The 23717-nt window shown below is 41.2% G+C and overlaps 1 protein-coding gene and 1 pseudogene across 1 annotated transcript in view; one reads left to right on the top strand and one right to left on the bottom strand.

Moving 5' to 3' along the window:
* The first annotated feature begins 5756 nt into the window (after window positions 1-5756).
* Window positions 5757-23717, top strand: part of Ap1g1 (adaptor related protein complex 1 subunit gamma 1) — an 87358-nt gene continuing 69397 nt past the window's right edge. The window contains exon 1 of the mRNA XM_021171151.3: window positions 5757-6105. The gene's annotated coding sequence lies outside the window, so the exon portion shown is untranslated. The remainder of the gene's footprint in view (window positions 6106-23717) is intronic.
* On the bottom strand, window positions 15587-15907 carry LOC110300940 (large ribosomal subunit protein eL39-like; annotated as a pseudogene).

The raw sequence follows: 23717 nt of genomic DNA, 5'->3' as shown, positions 1-23717 counted from the left end.
AATATCCAGAATTAGCTTTTGAAATTTTGATATTTTTTTTAACATCACTCCTGGTATGTGCCATACTAAAGGATTAATTCCTAATTCCCTTTTCTGGGTCAGGACATACTTTCAATTGGAACCATGCTAAAAAGAAGCATGGAAATGTTTCTTGTTTGTGTGTGCAAAAACAATGTAGACTAATTTCTCTCTGACATTCAGGCTTATTTATAGACTCTTGTGACTCAACCAAAAACAAAACCAGCCAGCAACGGGAGCCTCTCCGATTGACTCACTGTGTCCCCTGTCACTCGCCTCTCTCAGTTGAAGTCATTCAGAGAAACAGGAAATGTTCTTGGTCAAACTGCCTGACTGCCTTTCTTCAGAGAAAGAAAGTCTGGTCTACAGGGCGAGTGGGTTTCAGCTGCTGATCCCCCTAGGATTCTCAAAGGATTCCTCTGTGGGTAAAGAGACCAACTGCATTGCTGGACATCAGGTTCTACACCTGCACTTGGGAGGTGGGGTCAAGAGGATCAGGAATTCAAGCCAGTCTTAGCTTCACAGTGAGTTCAAGACCAGGTTGGGCTGCAATGAAAACCTGCTTCAAAAACCAAAAACTAGGGCAAAATGTCTGAGAGGATAAAGGTACTTGACAGTGACCATGATGGGCAACATGAGTTCAATTCCCAGGATCCACACTGTGAAAGGAGAGAACAAACTCAGAAAGGCATCCTCCAATGTCTACAGGCACGCTATGGTACATGCATGCATACACATACTAAATTGATAGTTAGATAAATGTAATTGTTTGTGGGTTTGTTTCCAGACAGGGTTTCTCTAGCTGTTATAGCCCTGGCTGTTCTGGAACTCACTCTCTAGTCCAGGCTGGCCTCGAACTCAGATTTGTCTGCCACCGTTTCCCAAGTGCTGGGATTAAAGGCATGGACCATCATTGCCTGGCTAGAAAAAAAATGTAATTAAAAAAGACAACCAACCTCCCCACACCCTTAAAGCCACTCTCCAAACCCAGACTATATACCTAAGTATGTACTAACACTATAAACCTACTGTATACCTAAACAAAGACAGAGGAATTCATTGCAAACCTTAGGTTTCAATTTGTGTGCTGTGTCTTCCAAAAAGCTCCGTCTTATTGTTCTGTCTCCCAATGACCTCTCCTTTTTTATGTTTTTTTTTTTAATTTAAAGTTTTTCTTCTAAATCATGTGACTATGTTTGTGTGTGTCTCTGTGTAGGTACCTGCACACGAGTGTGGGTGCCCATGGAAACTAGAGTCATCCGATCCCACAGAGCTAGTGTTCTAGGTAGCTGTGAATTGCTCCATGCTGGGAATCAAACTTGGGTCTTCTCAAATGACAGAATACAGCCTGAACTTCTGAGCCATCTCCAGTTCCATATTTTGTTTTTATTTTATTCTATTTATTATTTAGAGACAGAATCTCACTATGCCTCTCTGACTGGCCTTGAACTCACATCTGGCTGCCTCTGGCTCCCAAAGCGCTGGGATTAAAGGTGTGTGCCACCACTCACAGCTTCATATTTTTATTTTTAGCAAGGACTTATCTGCTGGAAGATAATATCAGTAGTTTGGAGTTTTTCCCCTTGTATTTGTGCATTATTTAAATCTGGTTTTCCTCAATGAAAATTTAATTATCTAAATGGCAGGGGGAAGTCTCTTTTGTAACGTCTATTACAGTTTCTAGAACACCTAGAGATGAATGGTCTAGTGACATCAATCAGGCTGCAAACTGATGGAATGCTTACTATATGGACTAGAAGTCCAGACTCTGAAGGTCTAGATTTGAGTCTGGTTTCTGCTGAATGAGAGCCTGACAGGGCTGTCCAGATAGTTCCGTGAGTGTCATCAGTAATGGTGCCAACCTGGTGGCTTGAGCACTAGCTCACATATAAAGGTGCAAGGAGAGAACGGAGTCCACCAAGCTGTCCTCCCACCTCCACAGGGAGCACCATACCCCCTCTCATCCTCCTACACCATTCATTTACATGCAGTCATAAATACATAAGCAAATAAATAAATACGTGATATTATTTGTATTAATAGGTCTTCTTACATTGTATTTATTTTGCATGCATGCAGGCATGCACCATGCCACAGCATATGTATGTAGGTCAGAGGGCAACTAGCAGAAACCAGCTCCTTCCTTCCAACATGTGGGTTTCAGGGATTGAATTTACGTCACTCCAAGACCAGCTCCTCCTACCCACAAAAAGAGGAGCAACCCATTTTACCTATCTGAGACCTTCTTTCCATATTTCTAAAAGTGGGATTGAAAAACTCATCTTAAGACAGCTATGGATTTTGCTGACCCCTTAGCACGTGCCGGTGACTGCTTTATTTTTCAAAGTAAATAAAAAAAAATTTAAAGCTCATTCATTTTGAAACAGGATTTCATTATATAGTCTGGTCTGCAATTCCCTCTGTAGACAAGGCTGACCTTGAACTAACAAAGATCCAACTGCTTTTGCCAGTCCTACGATGAAAAGCTTGCATCACTACACCTAGCTGCTAGCTACTGATTGATGTGTATCAGGTCATCTATCGGATCGGCTCAAAGATGCCAATATTCCTATGAGCTTCCTTCAGGGATGGAGACATTGAGGATCAGGTGTGTTCAAAGATGTAAAGGAACTCAATAAGGATAGGAAAGCAGGGTTGGTTTTTAAAAAAAGATTTATTTTAATCTCATGTGTATTTTGCTTGTATGTATGTATGTATGTATGTATACCACGTGTTGAATGCTTGTGAAGGCCAGAAGAGGGTGCAGGATCCCCTGGAACTAGAGCTAGAGATAAGCTGTAAGCTGTCTTGTGGGTCTGGGAACCAAACCTGGGTCCTTTGCAAGACTAGCCAATGCTCTTGTGTTAGCTCTCCAGCCAGGAAGGTAAGGTTTTAAACCTAGGCCGTCTAGTGCCAGAGTCCAAGCTTTTAAATAATATTTTTGTGGCTTACAAGCTCATGGTGCATGCTGAACAAGTGATTCAACCTTTGTGGAAAAACTTGTGTAAGTTGTAAGCTACGTGTACTTTTGTGAGGTACAGTGTACAGCAACTGGAGTGGCCTGACATGAGAGCTGGGATCTGAACTTGGATCTTCTGTGAGAACAGCAAGTGCTTTTTAAACTATCAAAACATCTCCCCAGCATCTCAAATTTAAATTTAATAATACTGTTTGACCATCTGTCATATTAGGATAGTGAGATTATATCTACAATTTTAATCTTTTTGAGATAGAGTCACAGGTAGTTGAAGTTAGCCTCAAACTTGCTATATAGCTAAGGAAGAACTTGTACTCTGATTCTGCCTCTACCTCCTAAGTGCTGGGATTCTGTTGTATGCCACCACATCAGGCTATGGAGTAGTAATTTAAATAAAGAAAAGTGTAAGTGGAGAAAATGATAACAACAACAATAAGAACCACAGAGAAGGGGTCTAAGTTACTCTTTCCCTTTGAGTGTTCACTTTTCTTGGAGGGAGGGGAGGTTGTGAGATCGGTCGCTATGCAGCCAAGGTTATCCTCCAACTCACAATCTCTCTGCAGCAGCCTCTAAGAAACTGAGTTTATAGATGCTGCCACCACAGCTGCATCAAGACCCCTTCTTTTTTTTTTTTTTTTCTTTTGGTTTTTTGAGACAGGGTTTCTCTGTGTTGCCTTGGCTGTCCTGGAACTCACTCTGTAGACCAGGCTGGCCTCGAACTCAGAAATCCTCCTGCCTCTGCCTCCCGAGTGCTGGGATTAAAGGCATGCGCCACCACGCCCGGCTAAGACCTTCTTAAGAAGACATTTTTTTTTTTTTTTTTTTTTTTTTTTGCCATTAATCCCAGCATTTAAGAGGCAGAGGCAGATGCAGGCAGATCTCTGTGAATTTGAGGCCAATCTGGGCTACAGAATTCCTGGACCTTTAGGGAAAGACAGAGAAACCCTGTCTCAAAAAGAAAAAAAAAAGGAGGAGGAGAAGAAAAGAGGAGGAGAGAAAGGACAAAGAAGGAGGAGGAGGAGGAGGAGGAGGAGGAGAAGGAGAAGGAGAAGGAGAAGAAGAAGAAGAAGAAGAAGAAGAAGAAGAAGAAGAAGAAGAAGAAGAAGAAGGGGGGTTGGGGATTTAGCTCAGTGGTAGAGTGCTTGCTTAGCAAGCGCAAGGCCCTGGGTTCGGTCCTCAGCTCTGGAAAAAAAAAAAAAAGGAGAAGGAGAAGGAGGAGGAGAAGAAAAGAGGAGGAGAGAAAGGACAAAGAAGGAGGAGGAGGAGGAGGAGGAGAAAGAGAAAAATAAAATTTTTGTTGTTTGCTATGGTAAACACTTAATTTTGGCCCAAAAAAACTATTTTAATCTTCCATGTGGAAAACTTGGCTACCTTTGCCTTGCATCTCTGCTTGAAGATTTCCTTTACGGAAATTTCACAGTGAATTTGGCATGTTTCATGCATAGGCCTGGCTCAAAGTAATCTGCCCTGTGCTAGCATTATGATGTTCTTCTAGTCTTAGGCTGTACCTAGGGCTGCCCTGTACAGATGCCCCGAAGAAGGGTAGGAGGGTTTGAATTCCATAAGCATTCTGCTCTATAAACAGGTAGGTATGGGTTGGAATATGTATATGGGGTGTGGTGGATTTTCTGTGTAAGATGATATCTTAAGGCAGACTCCATTGTGAGAGACAGTTGTAGTTTTTCTCAAGTCTTAAGTCTCCTTATTTGTAAACTTTGGTTACTTACTTTGACTCAAGAGATTGCTTAGCGGGCTAGGTTGTACATACGACGGTACCTTATGATCAATATGACACCAATATTTAATAAATTTGATCATGCCCTTGGCATCCTTTCTTTCCAGCCACTTGGCATGCTCCAGAAATTCAAGGTCAAAATTATATGGTTAGACTTACTCAGCTCAACGTCTGTATTTTGAAATCCTTGCATGAAAAACGAATGTCTAAAAGATGCAACTTCCTGTTTATGACACTCACGTTTGAAACTCAGGATTTTTGCTTAGTTCCTGGTCTTTGGTATTCAGTCTACTCTTGTGTTTTATTCACATCTAGGATACCTTTGTTGTCAATCTATCGGAAAGATTTTATTCTAGGTAGGTCACCTTTCCTTTAAATGGGCCAAGATATCAAGGATCTCTAGGTTCACATGGAAAAGACTTCGGTCACGAGTTAGTAATTATTTATCATGCCAGGAACTGTCTAGTTAGACTTTCTTTGCTTCAGGTCATTAGTTCATTCAATCATTGATGGGAAAGCTATTCTGGAAGAGTTTTAGCTGACATTTGTCCAGATTCTTTTTTTCCCCCCACAGGAGGGGACTGGATCGTAGGTGAGATTGACGCACAAGGCAGTGGTGCTGTGTTTGGAATCCATTCTTAGGTTTTATCTTTTTACCTGTTTTCGCAAAAAAAAAAAAAAAAAAAAAAAAAAAAAAAAAAAAAAATTGAAGATACCATAAAACCCCAGAATCCAAAGCCACTTGGAGCAACCTCTGGTCAACGAGGACCACTAAGGAATCCTCTTGGACAAAACTGGTCACTCCATGTCTATGTGCTTGCCCCTGCCTCTCCTCTCCGCCTTCCCCAGCTCCCTCGCTGAGCTCCGCCCACCTCAGGTGACCCCCCCCCCCCCCACCGTTTCCTGGCTGCACAGTTTTCCCCCTCCCCCCAGAACGGAACCAAAATGCGACGGCTCCAGGGCCGGGCCGGAGCGTGCTAGCTCAGACTCCTCGCAGCGGTGACTCGGCAGCGGCGTCGAGCGTCATCAGTGACAGCCCCGACCCTTGCTACGCTTTGCGTCGCTCTGCCCGGCGCAGTCGCCTCCTCCTCGGCAAATAGTCCTCGGCGGGGGCCAAGTCCTCGGGTCATCCGGGGTGGGAGACGGCACGGGCTGCAGTCTGAGGGACGCGGGGCGGCCGGCGAGAGGGAGCCGGGGAGCGGCGTCTCCCGGGGAAGCGCGAGGTGTGAGGTATAAGCGCCCTCCTTGCCCGGGATCCCTCCGCCTGCAGTCGCGGTGCTGAGGCCGAGGGAGCCGCCATTTTGGATGTTCGGTTCCTGCTGCCACTGCCGCCGCCGCCCCCGAAGCTGCTGGTTTCCTTCGAGGTTTCGGGCCGGTGAGTGTCACTCGCGGTACCGAGGGCGGGTCGGCTCTTGGGCTCCGCCGCAGCCGGGAGCGTCTGGCCGGAAACCTCCTGTCAGTCCCAGGGGTCCGGGCTCAGCCTGTGGGGGGTGGGGGTGAGGAGGACCCAGGTTTGGGTCAGGAGGGACCCGGGAGCCCCGGGCTTGCTTGGACTTCCTGAGGGCCGACCCTCGGGATCTTCAGAGCCGGAGCTGCCGTGCGCGGTCGCTTTCCTCTTCCCTTGGCGTGGTCTGGCCGCCGCAGGCCTCCTTGAACCCATTGACTTTCTCAGGCTGCGAGGCTCCTTTGAAAGCTCGCTCTGTTCGGGGAGCCCAGGATTTAGCGGGGCCGGGCCCCACCCCCGCGTGTCCTCTCAGAGCCACGTATCAGCGTTCTTGTGTTGGGGACTCGGGTCAGATCTGAGAACTCTGAGCATTTCCCACGCAGGGGCAATTCTGCTTGGTCCCTGCAGTGCCGTCCACTGAGAGCCGGACATCGGCCTCGCCTCCCTCTAACCTTCCAACTAACTTCTGGTCCAAACACTTTCGCTTTTTTTTTTCCCTTCCTCCTTCTTCTTTCTCCTTTTCTTTTTAAAGAACTCACCTGAGACCGCACTATTCACTCCTCTCCAACTCTCGTTTCTGCGGACGTCGGTTTCTAGTAATTCTCAGGCTCTTCCTCATTGCCTGGAACTGTCGGTTCTGCTTCCCAGTTAGGGCTTGGTGTCGGAGAGCCGTCGAACCACCCTAGGGTGTATTTCCGCAGCAAATGGGTTTAAAGCAGGCCAAGCGGCTTTGGGTGCGAAGGAGCTGTGAAAATACTTTCTGCATTTCTTTCTGTTCTGAAAGCTGAGCTTTGGGGCACTTACTGATACTTTTTGTTTGTTTGTTTTTTTGTTTTAGCGTTATATTTGCTTGAGCATGGAAAGCTGCCCTTGGAGAATAATAATCTGACGTAGGTAGAAAGGAAGATAACTTTTTTGGTTCCTATAGGGATTAGTTAACAGAAGAGCGAGCTGAATGGTCTCTTAGTGACCGCACCCCTCAGGTGTTTGTATAGCAATGAACGCTGCTGACTTCCTATGTTGACTTTTCTCAGACTAGTTAGGTTTTAAGCATCCATTTCCACCGTTGCCTGGAGTATTTGCCAGACGTTTGATTTGAAACCTGTGGATCCTCAAAGTAATGATAACTTCATTAATTCTGTTGTTAAAATATGTCTGCAGTCCAGTATGCATGAATAAAAAACATTTCACAATAATTTACTGGTTATTTCCTACATTTCAAGTTAGGTGAGTGTGGTTGAATCACGCCCCCCAGTCCGTTTTATCTCAGCCTAGGTTTTTGCATCTGCAAAAGAGAATAACTTCTTTGAGATCACAGGTAACTCGAAACCTAAGTTTATAACTTGAAGGAAGTCAAGTCTCTCAATAGTTGTAAACTTTATATTGATGCTCTATTTAATATTTTTGAAGATTTATTTATATTTTTATGTGTGAATGTCTTGCCGGTATTCATATGTGTATCACGTGCACACTCAGTTCCAGTGGAAGTCAGAAGAGGGTTTTTGGATCCTCTGGAAATGGAATTCTAGGCAGGTGTGAGCTGCTGTGTGGGTTCTGGGAACTGAGTTCATGTCTTGTTTAAGAGCAGTCAGTGCTTTTAACTTTTGAGCTGTCTCTCCAGCCCTGTGACGCTGCTTTATTTTATCAAGCTTTTGACCTGTGAGAACAGGTCAATTCTTACAGGTCACACAGTGTCAGGGAGGTCAGTGTTTTCATGCAGATAGTCTGTGCTCTTGTCATTTGTTTTGAGAAGCTCCTTCAGAACTATGTTAATCTTGTCAGATATGAGTTCTGTGTGTTGCTCCAAAGTTGTTCCCTTTTCTTTTGCTTTAAAAAGAACTCGGGGCTTGTGTCTCCTTGTATGGTGAAATTTTCAGTTTTTGAGTTCACTTTTTGAACAAGTATTGAAAGAACTATCAAAGTTATTTAACTCAGTTCATGTTATGGTTTAACATACTGGGATTTAAATGCCATTCATTCTTAGATGGTTTGCAGTTTACCTTGAGAAAGTACCCTTTTGCTAAACAAATTATTAGCAAAGTGCTGTTCTGTGTACCACTGATCAGCACATATATGAATGTCTACTTTGTCTGTTGAGAATTGCACTAGAAGTTAACATTTATGTTTAGTAAACTTCCCTTTATTTCCTTCCTTCTTCCCTCCCTCCCTCCAGCCCCCACCCCCTGCTTTTATTTTATTTTATTTTTCTCACATGGTTTTAGCTCAGTTGCTGAGGCTGGCTTTAATTTGTGACCCTCCTACCTTATTTGAGTAGCTAAGATTAACAGGTCTGTGCCACCAGTAGTGGCCCCGCTTTTGGTTTTGGAGACAGTCTTCCTATGTAGCTCAGGTTGTCCTGGAACTTGTGTACTTCACTCTCTTCCCAGTACTGGGGCTGCAGGCATATGTTGCTCCAAGGGGTGTGTTATGTCCAGTTGCATTTATTTTCTTTGACAAAGGTAAATGCTTTTTTTGATCCAGCCTGTTTTGCTGACAGCAACCATATAATCTGAATGAATTTTAGAATGAAACTAAAATATAGAAATTTCCAATATTGCCTTGCTGATATTTAACCCGGCTTATTTTTATTCTTAGGTAGTGGGGTGTAACTCCGTGGTAGAGTGCTAGCTTATCATACTTGAAGCTATAGGTTCTATCCTACCCTACCTCCCAGAAAGTCAGAGTAAAAAACACAAAACAAAACAAAACTAAACCAAACAGTATACAAAGCAGATAAAAACCCAAATAGTTTAAATGAATCATTTAAAAAATCCTTATGTTGGCATAAAAGGTCAAATGAGTTCTTTCAAAAGTTATTTTTAATTTGAAAACTTGAATTGGAATCTACATATCAAGACAGATTTCAAAATGTTTAATCCCTTTTGCACTTGATAGAGACTTAAATTTTTGTGTATATAATGGAACATAACTGATTAAAACTTGAAAACTCTTAGATTTAGCTGAAGAGAATACAAAAATAAAACCTTTATGAAGAGATGAGTGGTTAAGAGCACTCACTGCTCTTCCAGAAGATCAGGGTTTGGTTCCCAGCACCCACATGGGGGTTTACAATTGTCTGTGACTCCAGTTTCAGGGATCTGACTCTGGCCTCTAGGGAGCTCCAGGTGTGTGTTGGTCCAAATCAGTCAATCAGTCCGTCTGTCTGTCTATCTAACCTATCTATCCTTCCTATTTATCTGTCTACCTGCCTACCTACTTTTCTATTCTATCAAATCTATCCACTCTATCCACTCTATCTACTCTATCCATCTATCCATTTATCCACCTATCCATCTCTCTATGTTAGGTGCTTGCATCTTATTTTGATTAATCTCTCTTTTTTTTTGAAATATTTATTTATTGAATATATGTAAGTACACTGTAGCTGTCTTCAGACACACCAGAAGAGGGCGTCAGATCTCATTATGGGTGGTTGTGAGCCACCATGTGGTTGCTGGGATTTGAACTCAGGACCTTTGGAAGAACAGTCAGTGCTCTTACTCGCTGAGTCATCTTGCCAACCCTAATCTCTTTTTTTAAGGCTGGATTTCTCTATGTAGCCCTCTTCCTATCCTAGACACAATATAGACCACACTGGTCTGGAACTCAACAGTTTGACTGCCTAAGTCTCCTTCCTAGGATCAAAGTATTTGCAGCCGCACCTGACCTGTGGTTTTTTTTTTTTTTTTTTTTTTAAAACAGATCTTGCCTGAGTTTATTTGTAAGAACAACATAGGACAGTGGTCGTCTGCAAATAGTGTGTGGGGAGGTGTGTCACAGCAGTCTGTCTGTCTTTACACTGGCAGGAGCCTTTTCTATGGGGCCTTCACAGGGGCCTGAGCACCTTTGGGGGCCTGAGCACCTTTGGGAACCTGGGCTGGAGCTGAAGCCTGGGCCTTAGCTGGAGCTTTGGCCCCTGGCTGGCCTGTGTTTTAATCTTAATGCTGTATGACTTGTTTTCAGGTCTTGATTTTTAGCTTTAAAAAAAAAAAAAAACACTCCACTACTTTTATCTCTATTTAATCACTTTATATTTTAAATTTTTATGAATTTTGTACATGTACTTGTGAGTTCTTGCATATTTATGCTGTGGACAGTGTGGAGGTCAGAAGACAAGTTAAATTTAAACAAAAATTGTATTGTATTTGTATTGGTGTTTTGCTTGTATGATGTCTGGGCGTCATGTGTAAACTTGGTACCCATGAAGGCCATAAGTTGGAGTTACACAGACAGTTGTAAGTCACCATGTGAGTGGTGGGAATCAAACCAGGGTCTTCTGCAAGAACAGTCAATGCTCTTCTGAGCCATCTCTCCAGCCCTCAGAGGGCAACTTTTGAGGGTTCTTGCCTGCTTCCCTGTTAATGTAGTCTCTTCTATCTCTGCCTTCCATCTTGGAGTTACAGATGAGCCAAATAGGCTTTGTGAATAGGTTCTGAAGAGTGGACTCAAGTCATTTTGCTTGGCAAGTGCTTTTAACTGCTAAAACATCTCCCTGTCCCCCCTTTTTTATAAATGTTTTTAATAATTGATTTTTATTTTATGTTTATTGGTGTTTGCCTGCATGTGTGTCTGTGGGAGGGTGTCAGAAGTCCTAGAACTGGAGTTAGAGCAGTTATGAGCTGCCATGTGGGTGCTGGGAATTGAACCCTTGTCCTCTGAAAGAGTTTTCTTGCTCTTACCTACTCACCACGTCTCCAGCACCTCTTTATTTGGTTTGGAAACAAGGTCTTACTGTGTATCTCAGGGTGGCCTTAAACCCACCAGCTTTCTATTTCAGCCTCCCTAAACCTTGGATTACAGGCCTTTGCTTTCAGGATCCACCTTTCTCCGTTTCTTAGGCAGGATGTTTAAAGTAGCAAGCAATTTTAGAATTAAGAGACCATGTAAAGCTGGGCATGGTAGTTTTTGCCTGTAATGTAGCGTACAGGGATCAGAGGTATAAAGATCATTGCAAATTTTAGGCTAGCCTGATCTGCATAGGAAATCCAATGCCTGCTAGGGCAAGCTTCAAAACTGGACTCCATATATAAACCGTAACAACAGCTGCAACAGAAAGAGGATATATGGGGTTATATAAATTCATATTTCTTGGCTTGTATGTTTTGAAAAATCTGTTCTTAGGATTTTTCCAAAATATGTGTGTGTGTGTAGAAATTTTCATTTGAATGAGGACAGGGAAGAGAAAAGTGGAAAAGAGGAGTGTAATTTCTCCTTGAACACGCCTGCAGGCTGCTCTCTTGTCTCTGAGGGATGATACAGAGTCATGTGGCATGAGTTTTGGTTGCTAGGAATATGAGAGTGTGAAAGATTTAACAACGAGGAAAACAACACTCCACTTGTCAAAGTTGTTGAATCAGCATTAGCTAGCACTTTAATATCAAAGATTAGGGTGAAATGATTGGCATGAGAAATGCTTTTTCACTAAGCTTTTGGACAGTTAGCCCTTTAGTGCTTACTGAAACCATTGGGAAATAAAATTAACAAGTTAGAAGCATTGTCATAGAAGGGTAGGTTAAGAAGAAAATTATTATTTTGTCTAAGTTGAAGAAAATATATGAGATCCTTTTACTTTGTGAATAATTAAACACATCCCAGAGGCAGTAATTTTTTCTCCTCCTTTCCTGTTGCTAGCACACAATGGTCACTTATGCTTAATAGGCAGTTGTTTTGCTTATTTCAGCTTGTGTTTTGTCTCTCCTTGTGTGCCTGCTTTACTGAGTATCCCAAATTTTCTAGCCTGTCCCACACTTTGAAGTTAATATTACTGATTCCTGTAGGAACAGATATGAGGGAGATATGATCAGGCATATTTGGAACTGTGAATTAACTTTGTTTTCTTTTCTTTACAAGCCTTTGGGTTAAATTAAGATGGGTATAGAGGAGGCCTTGGTGAGTTGGCTCAGTAGTTAAGATGGTGTGCTATAGTAGAGGACTCTGGTTTGTTTCTCTGCGCCCACATCAGGTGACTGACAACCATCTGTAACTCCAGCTTCAGGGGGTTTGGACACTCTTTTTTGGCCTCCATGGGCAGCTGCACTCATATGTACATATCCCCACACAGATAGAAACCTACAATTAAAAATAAAAACCTTAAAAAAAGATTACTATAAAATAGGCTGGGCATGGCGGCATATGCCTTTAAACCCAGTGCCCGGGCTTCACAGAGAAACCCTGTCTTGAAAATGAAAACCAACCAACCAAAGACTAGGTGACCTGTACTGTTTGGTTGTAAGAAGGGTTCCAGTTGTGTTCTTATAGCTTAAAGCTAGGGAAGATAGTTTCAAATTCTCACTATTAAGAAATCTTAGACTTGATCTGGGCTTGGTGGTATATGCCTCTAATCTCAGCACTCAGGAGGCAGAGACAAATGCATCTCTGAGTTGGAGACTAGCCTGGTCTACAGAGGGAGTTCCAGGACTTCCAAGGCTACACAGAAAAACCAAAAATAAAAATAAAAAATAAAAATAAATTCAGTTTAAAGCTAAAGTAAAAGGAGATAAGCTAGTATTTAAGTTCCTTTTTAAAAAATTCTTCATACAAGACTTCTTGCCATGCTTTGAAATATTTGAAAATATCTTTAAAAATATGAAAATACTGATTTGAGATGATTTAGAAAACTAACTAAAGGATAAGTATAGTGTATAGAGTTAATTGACTCTTTGTAAATATTAGGTTTTGGTATGATTATTGAGGAACAAAACAGTTTTAAGAAGAAAGAACCTAGCCGGGCGGTGGTGGCGCACGCCTTTAATCCCAGCACTCGGGAGGCAGAGGCAGGCGGATTTCTGAGTTCGAGGCCAGCCTGGTCTACAAAGTGAGTTCCAGGACAGCCAGGGCTATACAGAGAAACCCTGTCTTGAAAAACCAAAAAAAAAAAAAAAAAAAAAAAAAAAAAAAGAAGAAAGAACCTTTCCTGGGCATCAACATATCTTTGCAGCTTAAAAATCTTATTTATTGGGCTGGGGAGATGGCTCAGAGGTTAAGAGCACTGACTGTTCTTCCGGAGGTCATGAGTTCAAATCCCCACAACCACATGGTAGCTCACAACCATTCACAATGAGGTAAACAAAACAAAACAAAACCTGTGGGCCCGGAGTGAGAGGGGCCTGAGCAAGAGGGAAAAGGGAAGGGGATCATTCATTCATTCATTCATTCATTTGCACATGCATATGGACATAGGCAGAGCCCAGGTGCTGATTATTTCTGCTGTTTGTACTATTTTTTTTTCACACACTCTGAACGGTGCTGTTTCCTGGCACCGTTTATTTATTTATTTGAGACAAGGTCTCACTGTGTAGCTCTGGGTATCCTAGAATTTAGTCTGTAGACCAGATTGGTCATGAACTCACACAGATCTGCCTGCCTTTGCCCCCTAAGTGCTAGAATTAAAGGGATAGGATACTATGGCAGGTCTTCATATTTATTTTTAATGTAATTTTCCAGCTATACTTGTAATGCTTTTCTTTTTTAAGATTTATTTATTTATTGTATGTATGTACACTGTAACTGTACTTCAGACACCCCAGAAGAGGGCATCAGATCTCATTAGGATGGTTGTGAGCCACCATGTGGTTGCTGGGATTTGAACTCAGGATCTCTGGAAAAGCAGTCAGTGTTCTTAACTGCTGAGCCATCTCTCCAGCCCTGTAATGCTTTTCTTCCACCTGGAAAACCCATTCCTCTCCTCCTATCCCCCTCTCCTATAGAAATGCAACATTGTTCCAGGCAAGGAAGCAGGGCAATTTTTTTTTTTTTTAAAGTGCATGCTAACTGGTTTCTATATTTTTGAGCTTCTAGAAAACCAAAATTCAAATTTGTGGCATATAATGCAATGTCTGGCTTTTAGAGCTTGGTCTTCAGAATGGATGCTATAGGTGAAAATAATATAGAATTCTTCAGGTACTCTTACATATAGTAATTGGTCCAGTCTAGAGCAGCCAGGGTTTGGCTCCTGTTATGAAACTCTGCTGCAGGTCTATTATTTGTGATAGAAAGAGTTGATGCCAGCAAAAAAGTTTGTTTTCAGGTATACAAAATCGCCTTTATCACTGTAACACATGAGAGAGAGAACATTTACAAGCATAAAATCAGAACACTGCCCTAGAGAACCATACATAGAAAATTACATTGAAATTGACAGTAGAAGTTTTTCTTTTTAGCTTCATACCTTCTGTATTTGTTTGAAATCTTATTAATTTATTTCTGAGGCTGGTGAGGTTGCTCAGTGAGAGAAGGTGCTTGCTGTACATTCATGGTGGCCTAGGTTTGATCTGATTCCTGATATCCTGACTCCAAGGTAGGAGACCAAGCTGTCTTCTGATCTCCGCAATTATACCTTTCATTCCCAACATACATCTTTTAAAAATTTCAGAACTATTTCTAATGTGTAAACAGCAGCTACAAAACAGAAAGCAAATAATCTTGTCTGTGTTTCTTTGAGATGTTTGGGTATTTAGATGTTTAATTTGGAAGTTGACATTAACCACCACTCTTCCTGGTTTCTCCATCAGAGGCTTCTGGTGTCAGTAAAGAAATCTCACACACATCTTTCTTTTCAGTATCTATCATGTCATTCATTTTGTCAAGAAAACTAACAGTCTTACAGCAGTCTTAACTGCCTCTTTTCCAACAGAGAATGTGTTGGTAGGTAGTTCATTGATGAGTTATTGACTCCCTTTCTTGTTTTGTCAGATTTTGAGACAGTGACTCACTTTGTAGCTTTGACTGGCCTGGATCTTGCTCTGTAAACTAGGTTGGTCTTGATCTTACAGAGATTTGCCTGCCTCTGCCTTCTAAGTCTCAGCTCCCTTGTATTTTAATAAAATACTTTCATGATTCTGAGATTTTTTTTTTCATTTTTCATTTGTTTTTTTGAGACAGGTTTTTACTGTAAGTCTTGTTGGGCGGGGACTTGATATGTAGACTTAGCTGGCCTCAAACTTAAAACATGCTGGCATTAAGAGTGTGTCGATTAAGCCTAGTTTTATTTTTCATCTTTTTAATCTATTAAAAATAAATCTATTGTAATAAGTAACAAAATTGAAAGGATTTTAGGAAAGCTATTGGTTTCCTTCAGATCTTCCATGGTTACTCTCCAACTGTTTTGCCTGGAGGATGGGCATCCTTCTGTTTCTGGTTTTTTTTTTTTGTTTTTTTTTTTAAGACAGGGTTTCTCTGGGTAGCCCTGGCTGTCTTGGAACTCACTCTGTAGACCACACTGGCCTCGAACTCAGGGATCCACCTGCCTCTGCTTCCTGAGCACTGGGACTGAAACCATGCACCCTCTACCCCCAGGTGTTTCTGGTTTTTATGCTGACATAAATGTGCATACGTAGTTATTTTTACTAAAGAAAGATCAAATTCTACTACTCCATAAAAAACTTCTCATCACATGTTGAAGTCAGTAGCTGTATTTCTTTTTTTTTTTTTTTTTTTGAAAGGTTCTATATTTTATTACTGGACAAACATCCTAATTTAAGACAAGAAAAGTCTCCAGGTTTAAATGCTGAAATCCATCTGGTAGGACTGATTGATGACAATTCAGTATAAATCCTCAGTCTTGCTATTGTGTGAATCCTTACAGACCCAGCTTGGTTCTCCTCCAGTGTCTTCTCTTAGAGTTGTACCTGATTTTGTTATCAGTTTTCATCCAGATCCACTGAGGAATAGGGCGATTTTGCTTTTGTTTCTTGGCCAGGAATCACTTGATTTGGAAAGCCTTGTGAGAAGACATGGCAAGAAGCCGCATCAAGAATAGCGCGCACGATGGCGGAGGAATGGAGAAGAGCAGTAGCTGTATTTCTATCATGATCTTTTAAAGAGTCTCATTACAACTTGTAGCATAGATAGACCCTAGTCTCTCTGTTTCTCTATGTAGCTTTGGTTGTCCTGGAAAGCTCTATAGACCAGGCTAACCTGAAACTCAGATGGAGGCATGCCTCTGGCTCTGACTGCTAGGATTACCAATAGGCTGGAGCCCAGTTTATTTGAGTATATTTTCCTATGAATATTTAGGTAATTTCCAAGTTAAAAAAAAAGATTAAAAAAGATTATTTTTGTGTATAAATGTTTTGCTGGCATGTATGTATGTATGTATACCACCTACATGCCTGGTTCCTGGGAAGTTGTATTCTCTGAAGTGGAGTTTTGGATGGTTATAAGCTGCCATGTCATTCTAGAAACTAAACCCAAGTGCCCTAGCCATTGGGCCATCTCCAGCTCTTATTCCATATTTTTGTCATTATAGACAGTGCTATAATAAATATACTTGTAGATGCTACCATATTTGCTGATATTTTCTAATTTTATAACTAGAATCTCAAACATGGGATCTTAGGTTCAACAGAAGTATATTTTAGATTTTATTATTAGTATGTTAGTGTATAGTGTTGTGCATGTGCTCATGGAGGCCATAAGAAAGTGTTGGATCCTCTGGAGTTGGAATAACAGGTAGATGTTTACTGCTGAACCTGGGTGCTGGGAACTAAAATGTTGGGTCCTTTGAAAGAGCAACAAGTACTCTTAAGTACTGAGCCATCTGTTCTGCCCCCAAAAGTTTTTTTTTTTTTAGTTTATTTCTATTGTCAGATTACTCTAAATAGGTTGCCATAATTTATACCTGGTGAGGTGGCACAATGGGTAGAGGTGCTTGCTGTATAAGTCTGTGTTAGTAGTAAGTTTTTTGTAATGTCACATGTTTCTAAACATTAGATATGTAAAACATGACAAGTGACATTAAAGTAATTGAGAAAAGAGTGGTTTATTTAGTCCTAGAATAACATGGAGTTAACAAATGGAGTGAGATTTGAGGGCATGTTTTTGTTTCAGAGAGGGTCTTACTCTGTAGCTTAGGCCAGCCTAAAATCCAGTGTGTAACTCTGGCTGGCTTTATGCTTTTTCAGCCAATAGTATGTTGGAATCACAAAGTATGATCCACAGTTCCGTGTCAGTGTAGGTTCTTGTGTGACTTATTTAGAGAGCCAGCTTGCCAGGATTAAAGAAATCATTTTCAGTTTTCAATTATGTCACTTAGGTTTTACATTTCTGTTTTATTGTTTTGTTTCTTTTCCGTGTATCTTTGCTTTGCTCCCTATTTTTAATTAATTTGTGTGTGATTTTGTGTGTGTGTGTGTGTGTGTGTGTATGTGTAGATCTTTTGTGAGTCCTCGGGATTGACCTTAGGTCATCATACTGGGCAGCAAGCGCTCCTACCTGCTGAGCCATCTTACTGACCCTATTTTGCTGTCCTGAAATTTAAAAGGCATAATAACTTCATGTAGACAGTTATTTTTGTTAAGCTATTACTGTGCTTTTTCATCTTTGGCTGTGCTTAAGCATTTATGTTTATTGTCTGGATTGAAAGTAATTTGGAAAACTAAAATGTGGTGCTGTTCAGACTTGCATTATATTCTTGTGTTAATTTTGGAGGTTTGACATTTGTTCAGGGTGATAGTTTTGCTTTCTTTTTTAATAAATATTTCTTGGATTTCATACTTTTCTTCGTACAGTTCCTTTGCCTTTCTTTCTGAATTTATTCTAGGTGTTTATTTCACCACTGTTGTTATTCTTTTTCTGTTCATTTCTAGTAAGTTAGTAATTAGAAATGACTTAAAATGAATATTATGCTATATTTGTCTGAGACAACTTTTTCTTGGATATACAGATGTAACAGAACTTGGATTTATAAATAATATGCTAAGGAACATTTACATTATTTATTTATTTTGATTTTTTGAGACAGGGTTTCTCTTGTAGCCCTGGCTGTCCTGGAATTACCACTGTAGACCAGGCTGGCCTGAAACTCAGAGGTTCACCTCACTCTGCCTCCCATGTGCTAGGATTAGAGGTGTGCCACCATGCCTGACTTGGAAATTTATTATTAAATAACTTTAATATTTCTGCTTTCATCCTATAGTCAAATACTCTTCTGTAAGTCTCGTGGGATGAATGACATCTTACTAAGGTTGATGTTTATGATTTTACTTTATTTGTGGTTCCCCTTAACTTGTTTTAATTAACAAAGCAAATTCTAGGCCTGGAGTGGTGTCTGATGCCAGCATTGTGGAGGCAGAGGCCCCAGATAGATCTCCATGAGTTTCTATACTGAGCAAAAAGGAAAATGGTACTTACGTTCATACCGGGCACAGTTAGTTGTGTTTGGAGAATCTGATGAACTTTGTTGTTCTTTTGTTAATAATATTAGGGCAGGAAAGGTAAAATTGCTTCTTAGTTTATTAGTGCAACATTTGATATTTGGCTTACGTATTGCTGTTTACTTGTCCTTGGTTGCTGTTCACTCATCTTAGTGCTACTCAGTGGTTTGGTAGTATGCTTGCATTTTCACCACCCCTCTGTTTTTTTTATTTTTTTATTTTCAGTGTTGTTGAATTTTGGTATGAATAAGTTAACCATAAGAACGGATTGCTGTTGCGGTTAAGGAAGAATTGAGCTTCTGACCTCTTAGAGGAATGCCAGCTGGCTGCCCTACACAGGCTGTGGTGCTATTTCTGTGTGGTTACATATTCTATCATATACTTTTTTGTTTTGAAGAGCCAGAAGTTCCATTTTAGTAGTTTACCTAGGGATGGTTCAGGTCAGACTGACATGTGGAGAGTCAGAGTTGTATTTTGAGCTGGAAACAAGAGTATATAAAGTTAGTCTTTAACACTGTTGCATTGAATCATGTGAAACCTGATTAATTAACCCCCATTCTTCAAATATATTTAGCAAAACAATAATCTTCATTTATATGTGTATAAGTGTTTTGCATGTATTACCATATGTGACATTTACATGCCTGGTGTACGGAGAAGCAAGAATGAACCAGATCCCTTGGAAGCGGAGTTGTAAACTGTGTTGTGGGTGCTGTGAATCCTACTGGGTCCTTGGTCTGAATTTTTTTTTTTTTTGGTAGTAAAAATTGAATTTTTATTTCTTTTTATGTGGAGGAGTGTATGTTTGTGTGAATGCATTCACATGTGTGCAGATTTCTGAGGAGATGAGAAGAGGTGCCTGATCCCCTGGAGTTCAGAGATAAGGCACTTATGATCTGCCTGGTGTGGGTGCTAGGAACTGAACTCACTTCCTTTACAATAGCAGCAAGTGCTCTTTACCACTGAGCCATTCTCCAGTACATGTTTGTTTGTTCGTTCATTCATTCATTCATTCATTTAATCATTCATTTGTGTGTGTGTATGTGTGTGTTGGGGTGGTGTACATGAGGAGGTCAGAGGGACTTTGGGGAATTGGTTCTCTCCTTTCACATTGTGGGTCCCAGGAATCAAACTCAGGTCCCAGTAGGATTCACCGCACCCACACGGCAGTAAGCACTTTTTATTTGTTGAACTATCATTAGCTCAGTTATGTTCCGACACTAACCTTCCTTAACTCTGTAGACCTTACTTCTATGAGCACATTTCTTCATACTGAGGAAGTAAGTGTTCTTCCTCCCCATGCTCTCACCATTGCCTAAGAGAAACACTAAGACACTGGAAGGAAGATATTAGAAAGGAAAAATCTAATTTTTTTTTTAAAGCCAGTGGCTCATATAGACCAGGCTTGCTTTTGCACTTTAAAAAAAATTATTTTATTTGTCTGAATGTATGAATGTCTGTGTACCATGTGTGGGTCTGGTGCCTGAGGAGGCCAAAAGAGGACAATTGGACAGACTGCAGTGATAGATAATTATAAATTGAACATGCACCCTTGGAAAAGCTTGCTTTTAACCACTGAACCATTTCTCCATCCTTTGACTTTGAATTTCCAAGCTTCCGATCCTCCTGCTTGGGACATGCCCATATGCCCCATGCCTGATGTTTATGGAGCTGGGAATTGAACTTGGGGCTTTGTTACTGTTAGTCAAGTGCTCTATCAGCTGAGTTAAATCCCCTCTCTCCCTTTCTCTCTTACTTCTTTTTTTCAGACAGTTTCTCTGTGTAGCCCTGGCTGTTCTGGAACTTGCTCTGTAGATCAGGCTGGCCTTGACTCAGAAATCTTCCTGTCTCTGCCTCCCGAGTGCTGGGATCATAGGGATGTGCTACCACAAGCTCGGTCCCCACTCTTAAGTTTCCCTGTTCTTGCTTCCTTTCTTTTAAAAATGAATTAAATTTGCTCTTTGACGGTTGTACAGATGTACATAGGACTTACAGACCACTCTCATGGCCTTCTCCCAGCCCCACTTGTTTAGTGCCCCGCTCAAATCAGAGTGCAACTTGTAAATGCACTAACTTAGTTATATATCTGAAACAAATTCTAGCATCATGCAGCATAAAATTATGGACTGACTATGAGAGGGAAATTATGGGGGGTGTGTGGTTTGTTTAGTTAATTGGGTCACTTATTCTCAGCCACACAGTCCATGCCTGGATGTTATGTAGTAATCAGTGGCAAAAGAAGCTGCACTCTCAGTCCTTAGACAGATCCTTTATTTATTTATTTATTTATTTATTTATTTATATAGCAAGAAAGACCTACCCAAGAAAAATCCTCCTGTTGGTTAGAAAAGGGAGTGATTTTTTTTTTTTTTTTTTTTGGTTTTTGGTTTTTGGTTTTTCGAGACAGGGCTTCTCTATATAGCCCTGGCTGTCCTGGAACTCACTTTGTAGACCAGGCTGGCCTCGAACTCAGAAATCCGCCTGCCTCTGCCTCCCGAGTGCTGGGATTAAAGACGTGCGCCACCAAGCCGGGCTAGGAGTGGTTTTAATGTTGAAAAGTTGGCTTTTAATTTCGATTTTTTATTTATTTATTTTTATTTATTTATTTATTTATTTATTTTTTGGTTTTTTCGAGACAGGGTTTCTCTGTGTAGCCCTGGCTGTCCTGGCACTCACTTTGTAGACCAGGCTGGCCTCGAACTCAGAAAATCCGCCTGCCTCTGCCTCCCGAGTGCTGGGATTAAAGGCGTGTGCCACCACGCCCGGCTTCGATTTTTTAAAAAAAGACTTAAGAGTTCAAATGTCTTAGGTTGAGGTTTAGGTTGTAGCCTTAGGAACTTCATCAGCCTTTTGGTTTGTGTTCTTGGCTTTTGGCTGTCAGTAGCTCAGAGCTCTCAGCAGGTAGTGAGTTCTGTTGTAGGAAGCAAGTTATCTAGGCAGGGAACTGGGCTGAGTCCTGGCTGCTGGCTTTGAAGCAGAGCAGCCAGCATACCTTCACTTCATGTGCTTTGGAAGAACAAATACATGTTCTTTAGATAAGACTACTTTGGTATTCCTGATTCAATAAAAACAGTATTTATTGTGCTCGTACTCAGAGGTGAGGAAGAGATAAGGGTGGCCGTATAAGGACGGCCTTGGGGATCTTGTCCTGGTATGAGGGAGGAAGTGAGCACCTCACAGGACACAAGCGGTCATCCTGGCTAGAGAATGCTCTTACTCCTTGGGGGGGGACTCTTTATCCCATATATAGATATATAGATTTGGAAATTGACTGTTTTCTTCACTGGGTGATAACTTTTAGAATCAAAATAGACAGTTGTTAAGCTTTTAATTTAATATGTTGGTTTTTTTTTTTTTTTTTCCCAAGACAGGGTTTCTCTATGTAGTCCTGGCTGTCCTGGAACTCACTTTGTAGACCAGGCTGGCCTCGAACTCAGAAATCTGCCTGCCTCTGCCTCCCCCTCCCGAGTGCTGGGATTAAAGGCGTGGACCACCATGCCCGACGAGATTTATCTATATTTTATGTGTATGGGTGTTTTGTATGCACGCACGTCTGTACCACTTGTGTGCAGAAGAGGGTGTTGGATCCCCTGGAATTGGAGTTACAGTTGTGAGCTGCTGTGTGGGTACTGGGAATTGAGCTTGGGTACTCTGGAAGAGCAGGCAGTGCTGTGGTAATAATTCTAATTACACTTTGAATATCTAAAATAACCTCATTTAATTTAAGCCCCCAAACCCAATTTCACTTAACTTTTGGACTGAGCATTTTCTAAATGGCTGGGCATGGCTTTGTATACCTGTAATTCTAGCACATGAGCAGGAGGAATTCTAGTTCTAGTTTGGGTTGCAGAGTTTTCTAAAATGAATTTTACAGGTTGAAGATGTATTGCTTGCTCAGCATGCAAGGGACCCTAGGTTTGATTTTCCAACACTGAACAAACCAGGTGGGGTTGGACATAGAGTTAGGAGTTTAGCAAATTGAAGAAAGACTTAGGACCTTAGAAAGCCATTGAATGCTGTTTGCTAGCATACTAACTAGATAGCTTCAATTCCCTCCCTTCTGTGTGCGATCGAGTGTGTGAGCGAGCATCTTCATGTGTGTAGGCATATCTTACTGTTCTTCCCCTTAGTCTTTTGGGACATGGTCTCTCATTGAACCTGGAATTCAATCACTATCTTTTCGCATAGTCTGGTGGCCAGGAAAACCCAGTTTTTCCTGTCTTTGCTTCTCTTCCCTCCCCAATCCTCAATGCTGGCTGTACAGTCATGAATGTGCTATGTGTGGGGCTTGTTGGTGCTGGGATCTGAAGTCTGGTACTCATGTTTGCACAGCAAGTATCTGTTGTGTCTGGTTGGTGTCTTGGTGTTTCTTTGCTGCAATGAAAACACCATGACCAAAAAGCAAGCTGGGGAGGAAAGCGTTTATTTGGCTTACACTTCAGGTTGACATAGGCTAGCCAGCGCATCTGGTAAACTATCTCCCCAGCACTTTTTGTTGTTGTTCTTTTGGTATTGTTGATTGAAGCCAGGGTCTTGTGGATAGATGGCACAATCTGTATCATCAAGCTACAGCCATATCCCTTTGTGGTCTTTTAGTACTTTGAAAAATAAAGCTTGGTGTGGTAGTGCATACCTACTATTCCAGCTTGTGTGTGTGTGTGTGTGTGTGTGTGTGTGTGTGTGTAGGGATAGAGAGGCAGACAGATTAGGATTTGAAGGTCAGCAGTTATATAGCCAGTTGAAGTCAGACATGGCCAACCAGATAGTTTATACTTTCCAGATAATGTGATAACAGTGCTTACTTACTGCATGGATTAGATATATTTAAATTTAGAATTTTTTATTTCAGGACTGGAGATAGGTACTTTCTCATGGTTTAGTTTAAATATGAAATATTTCAGACATAAACATGGTGAGCAATAATAAATATTCATTTACCCAATATCCATCTCAGAAAGAAAATGTTACCAAAGATCCTATATCTCATGCTGTCCCTGCTGTTGTGTCCTTCTCTCACAGATGTGCCAGGGGCTGGGGCTGATCTTTATCTTTTCCATGGATATGGTCACACCCTTCTGCACTGTCTATTTTAAAAGAAAATGATCTTTAAAAAAAATGCTCAAAAAACAGGGTTTCTCCAATATAGCATAGCTCAGGCTGGCTTTAACCTTTTTGACCTTTTGTTCCAGGCTTGTGAGTGCTGGGATTACAGGGGTGAGCCATCGTGGCAGGCTAGAATAGTATGTTCTTTTGTGTTTATTTTATTTGTGTTATATTGAAGTCTTGCAATAACCCTTTGAGATAGGTACTTTCTCCACATTTTGCAGATGAGGAAACTGAAGATGTCAGAGTTTAAGTCATTTACTCAAGGACACACAGCTATTAAGTGGT

Source organism: Mus caroli, unplaced genomic scaffold, assembly GCF_978045245.1.
Source record: "Mus caroli unplaced genomic scaffold, Mus_caroli_1 scaffold_10, whole genome shotgun sequence".
Lineage (NCBI taxonomy): Eukaryota > Metazoa > Chordata > Mammalia > Rodentia > Muridae > Mus > Mus caroli.
Note: the sequence above shows the minus strand (reverse complement) of the source record. Positions and strands in the feature narration are given on the sequence as shown.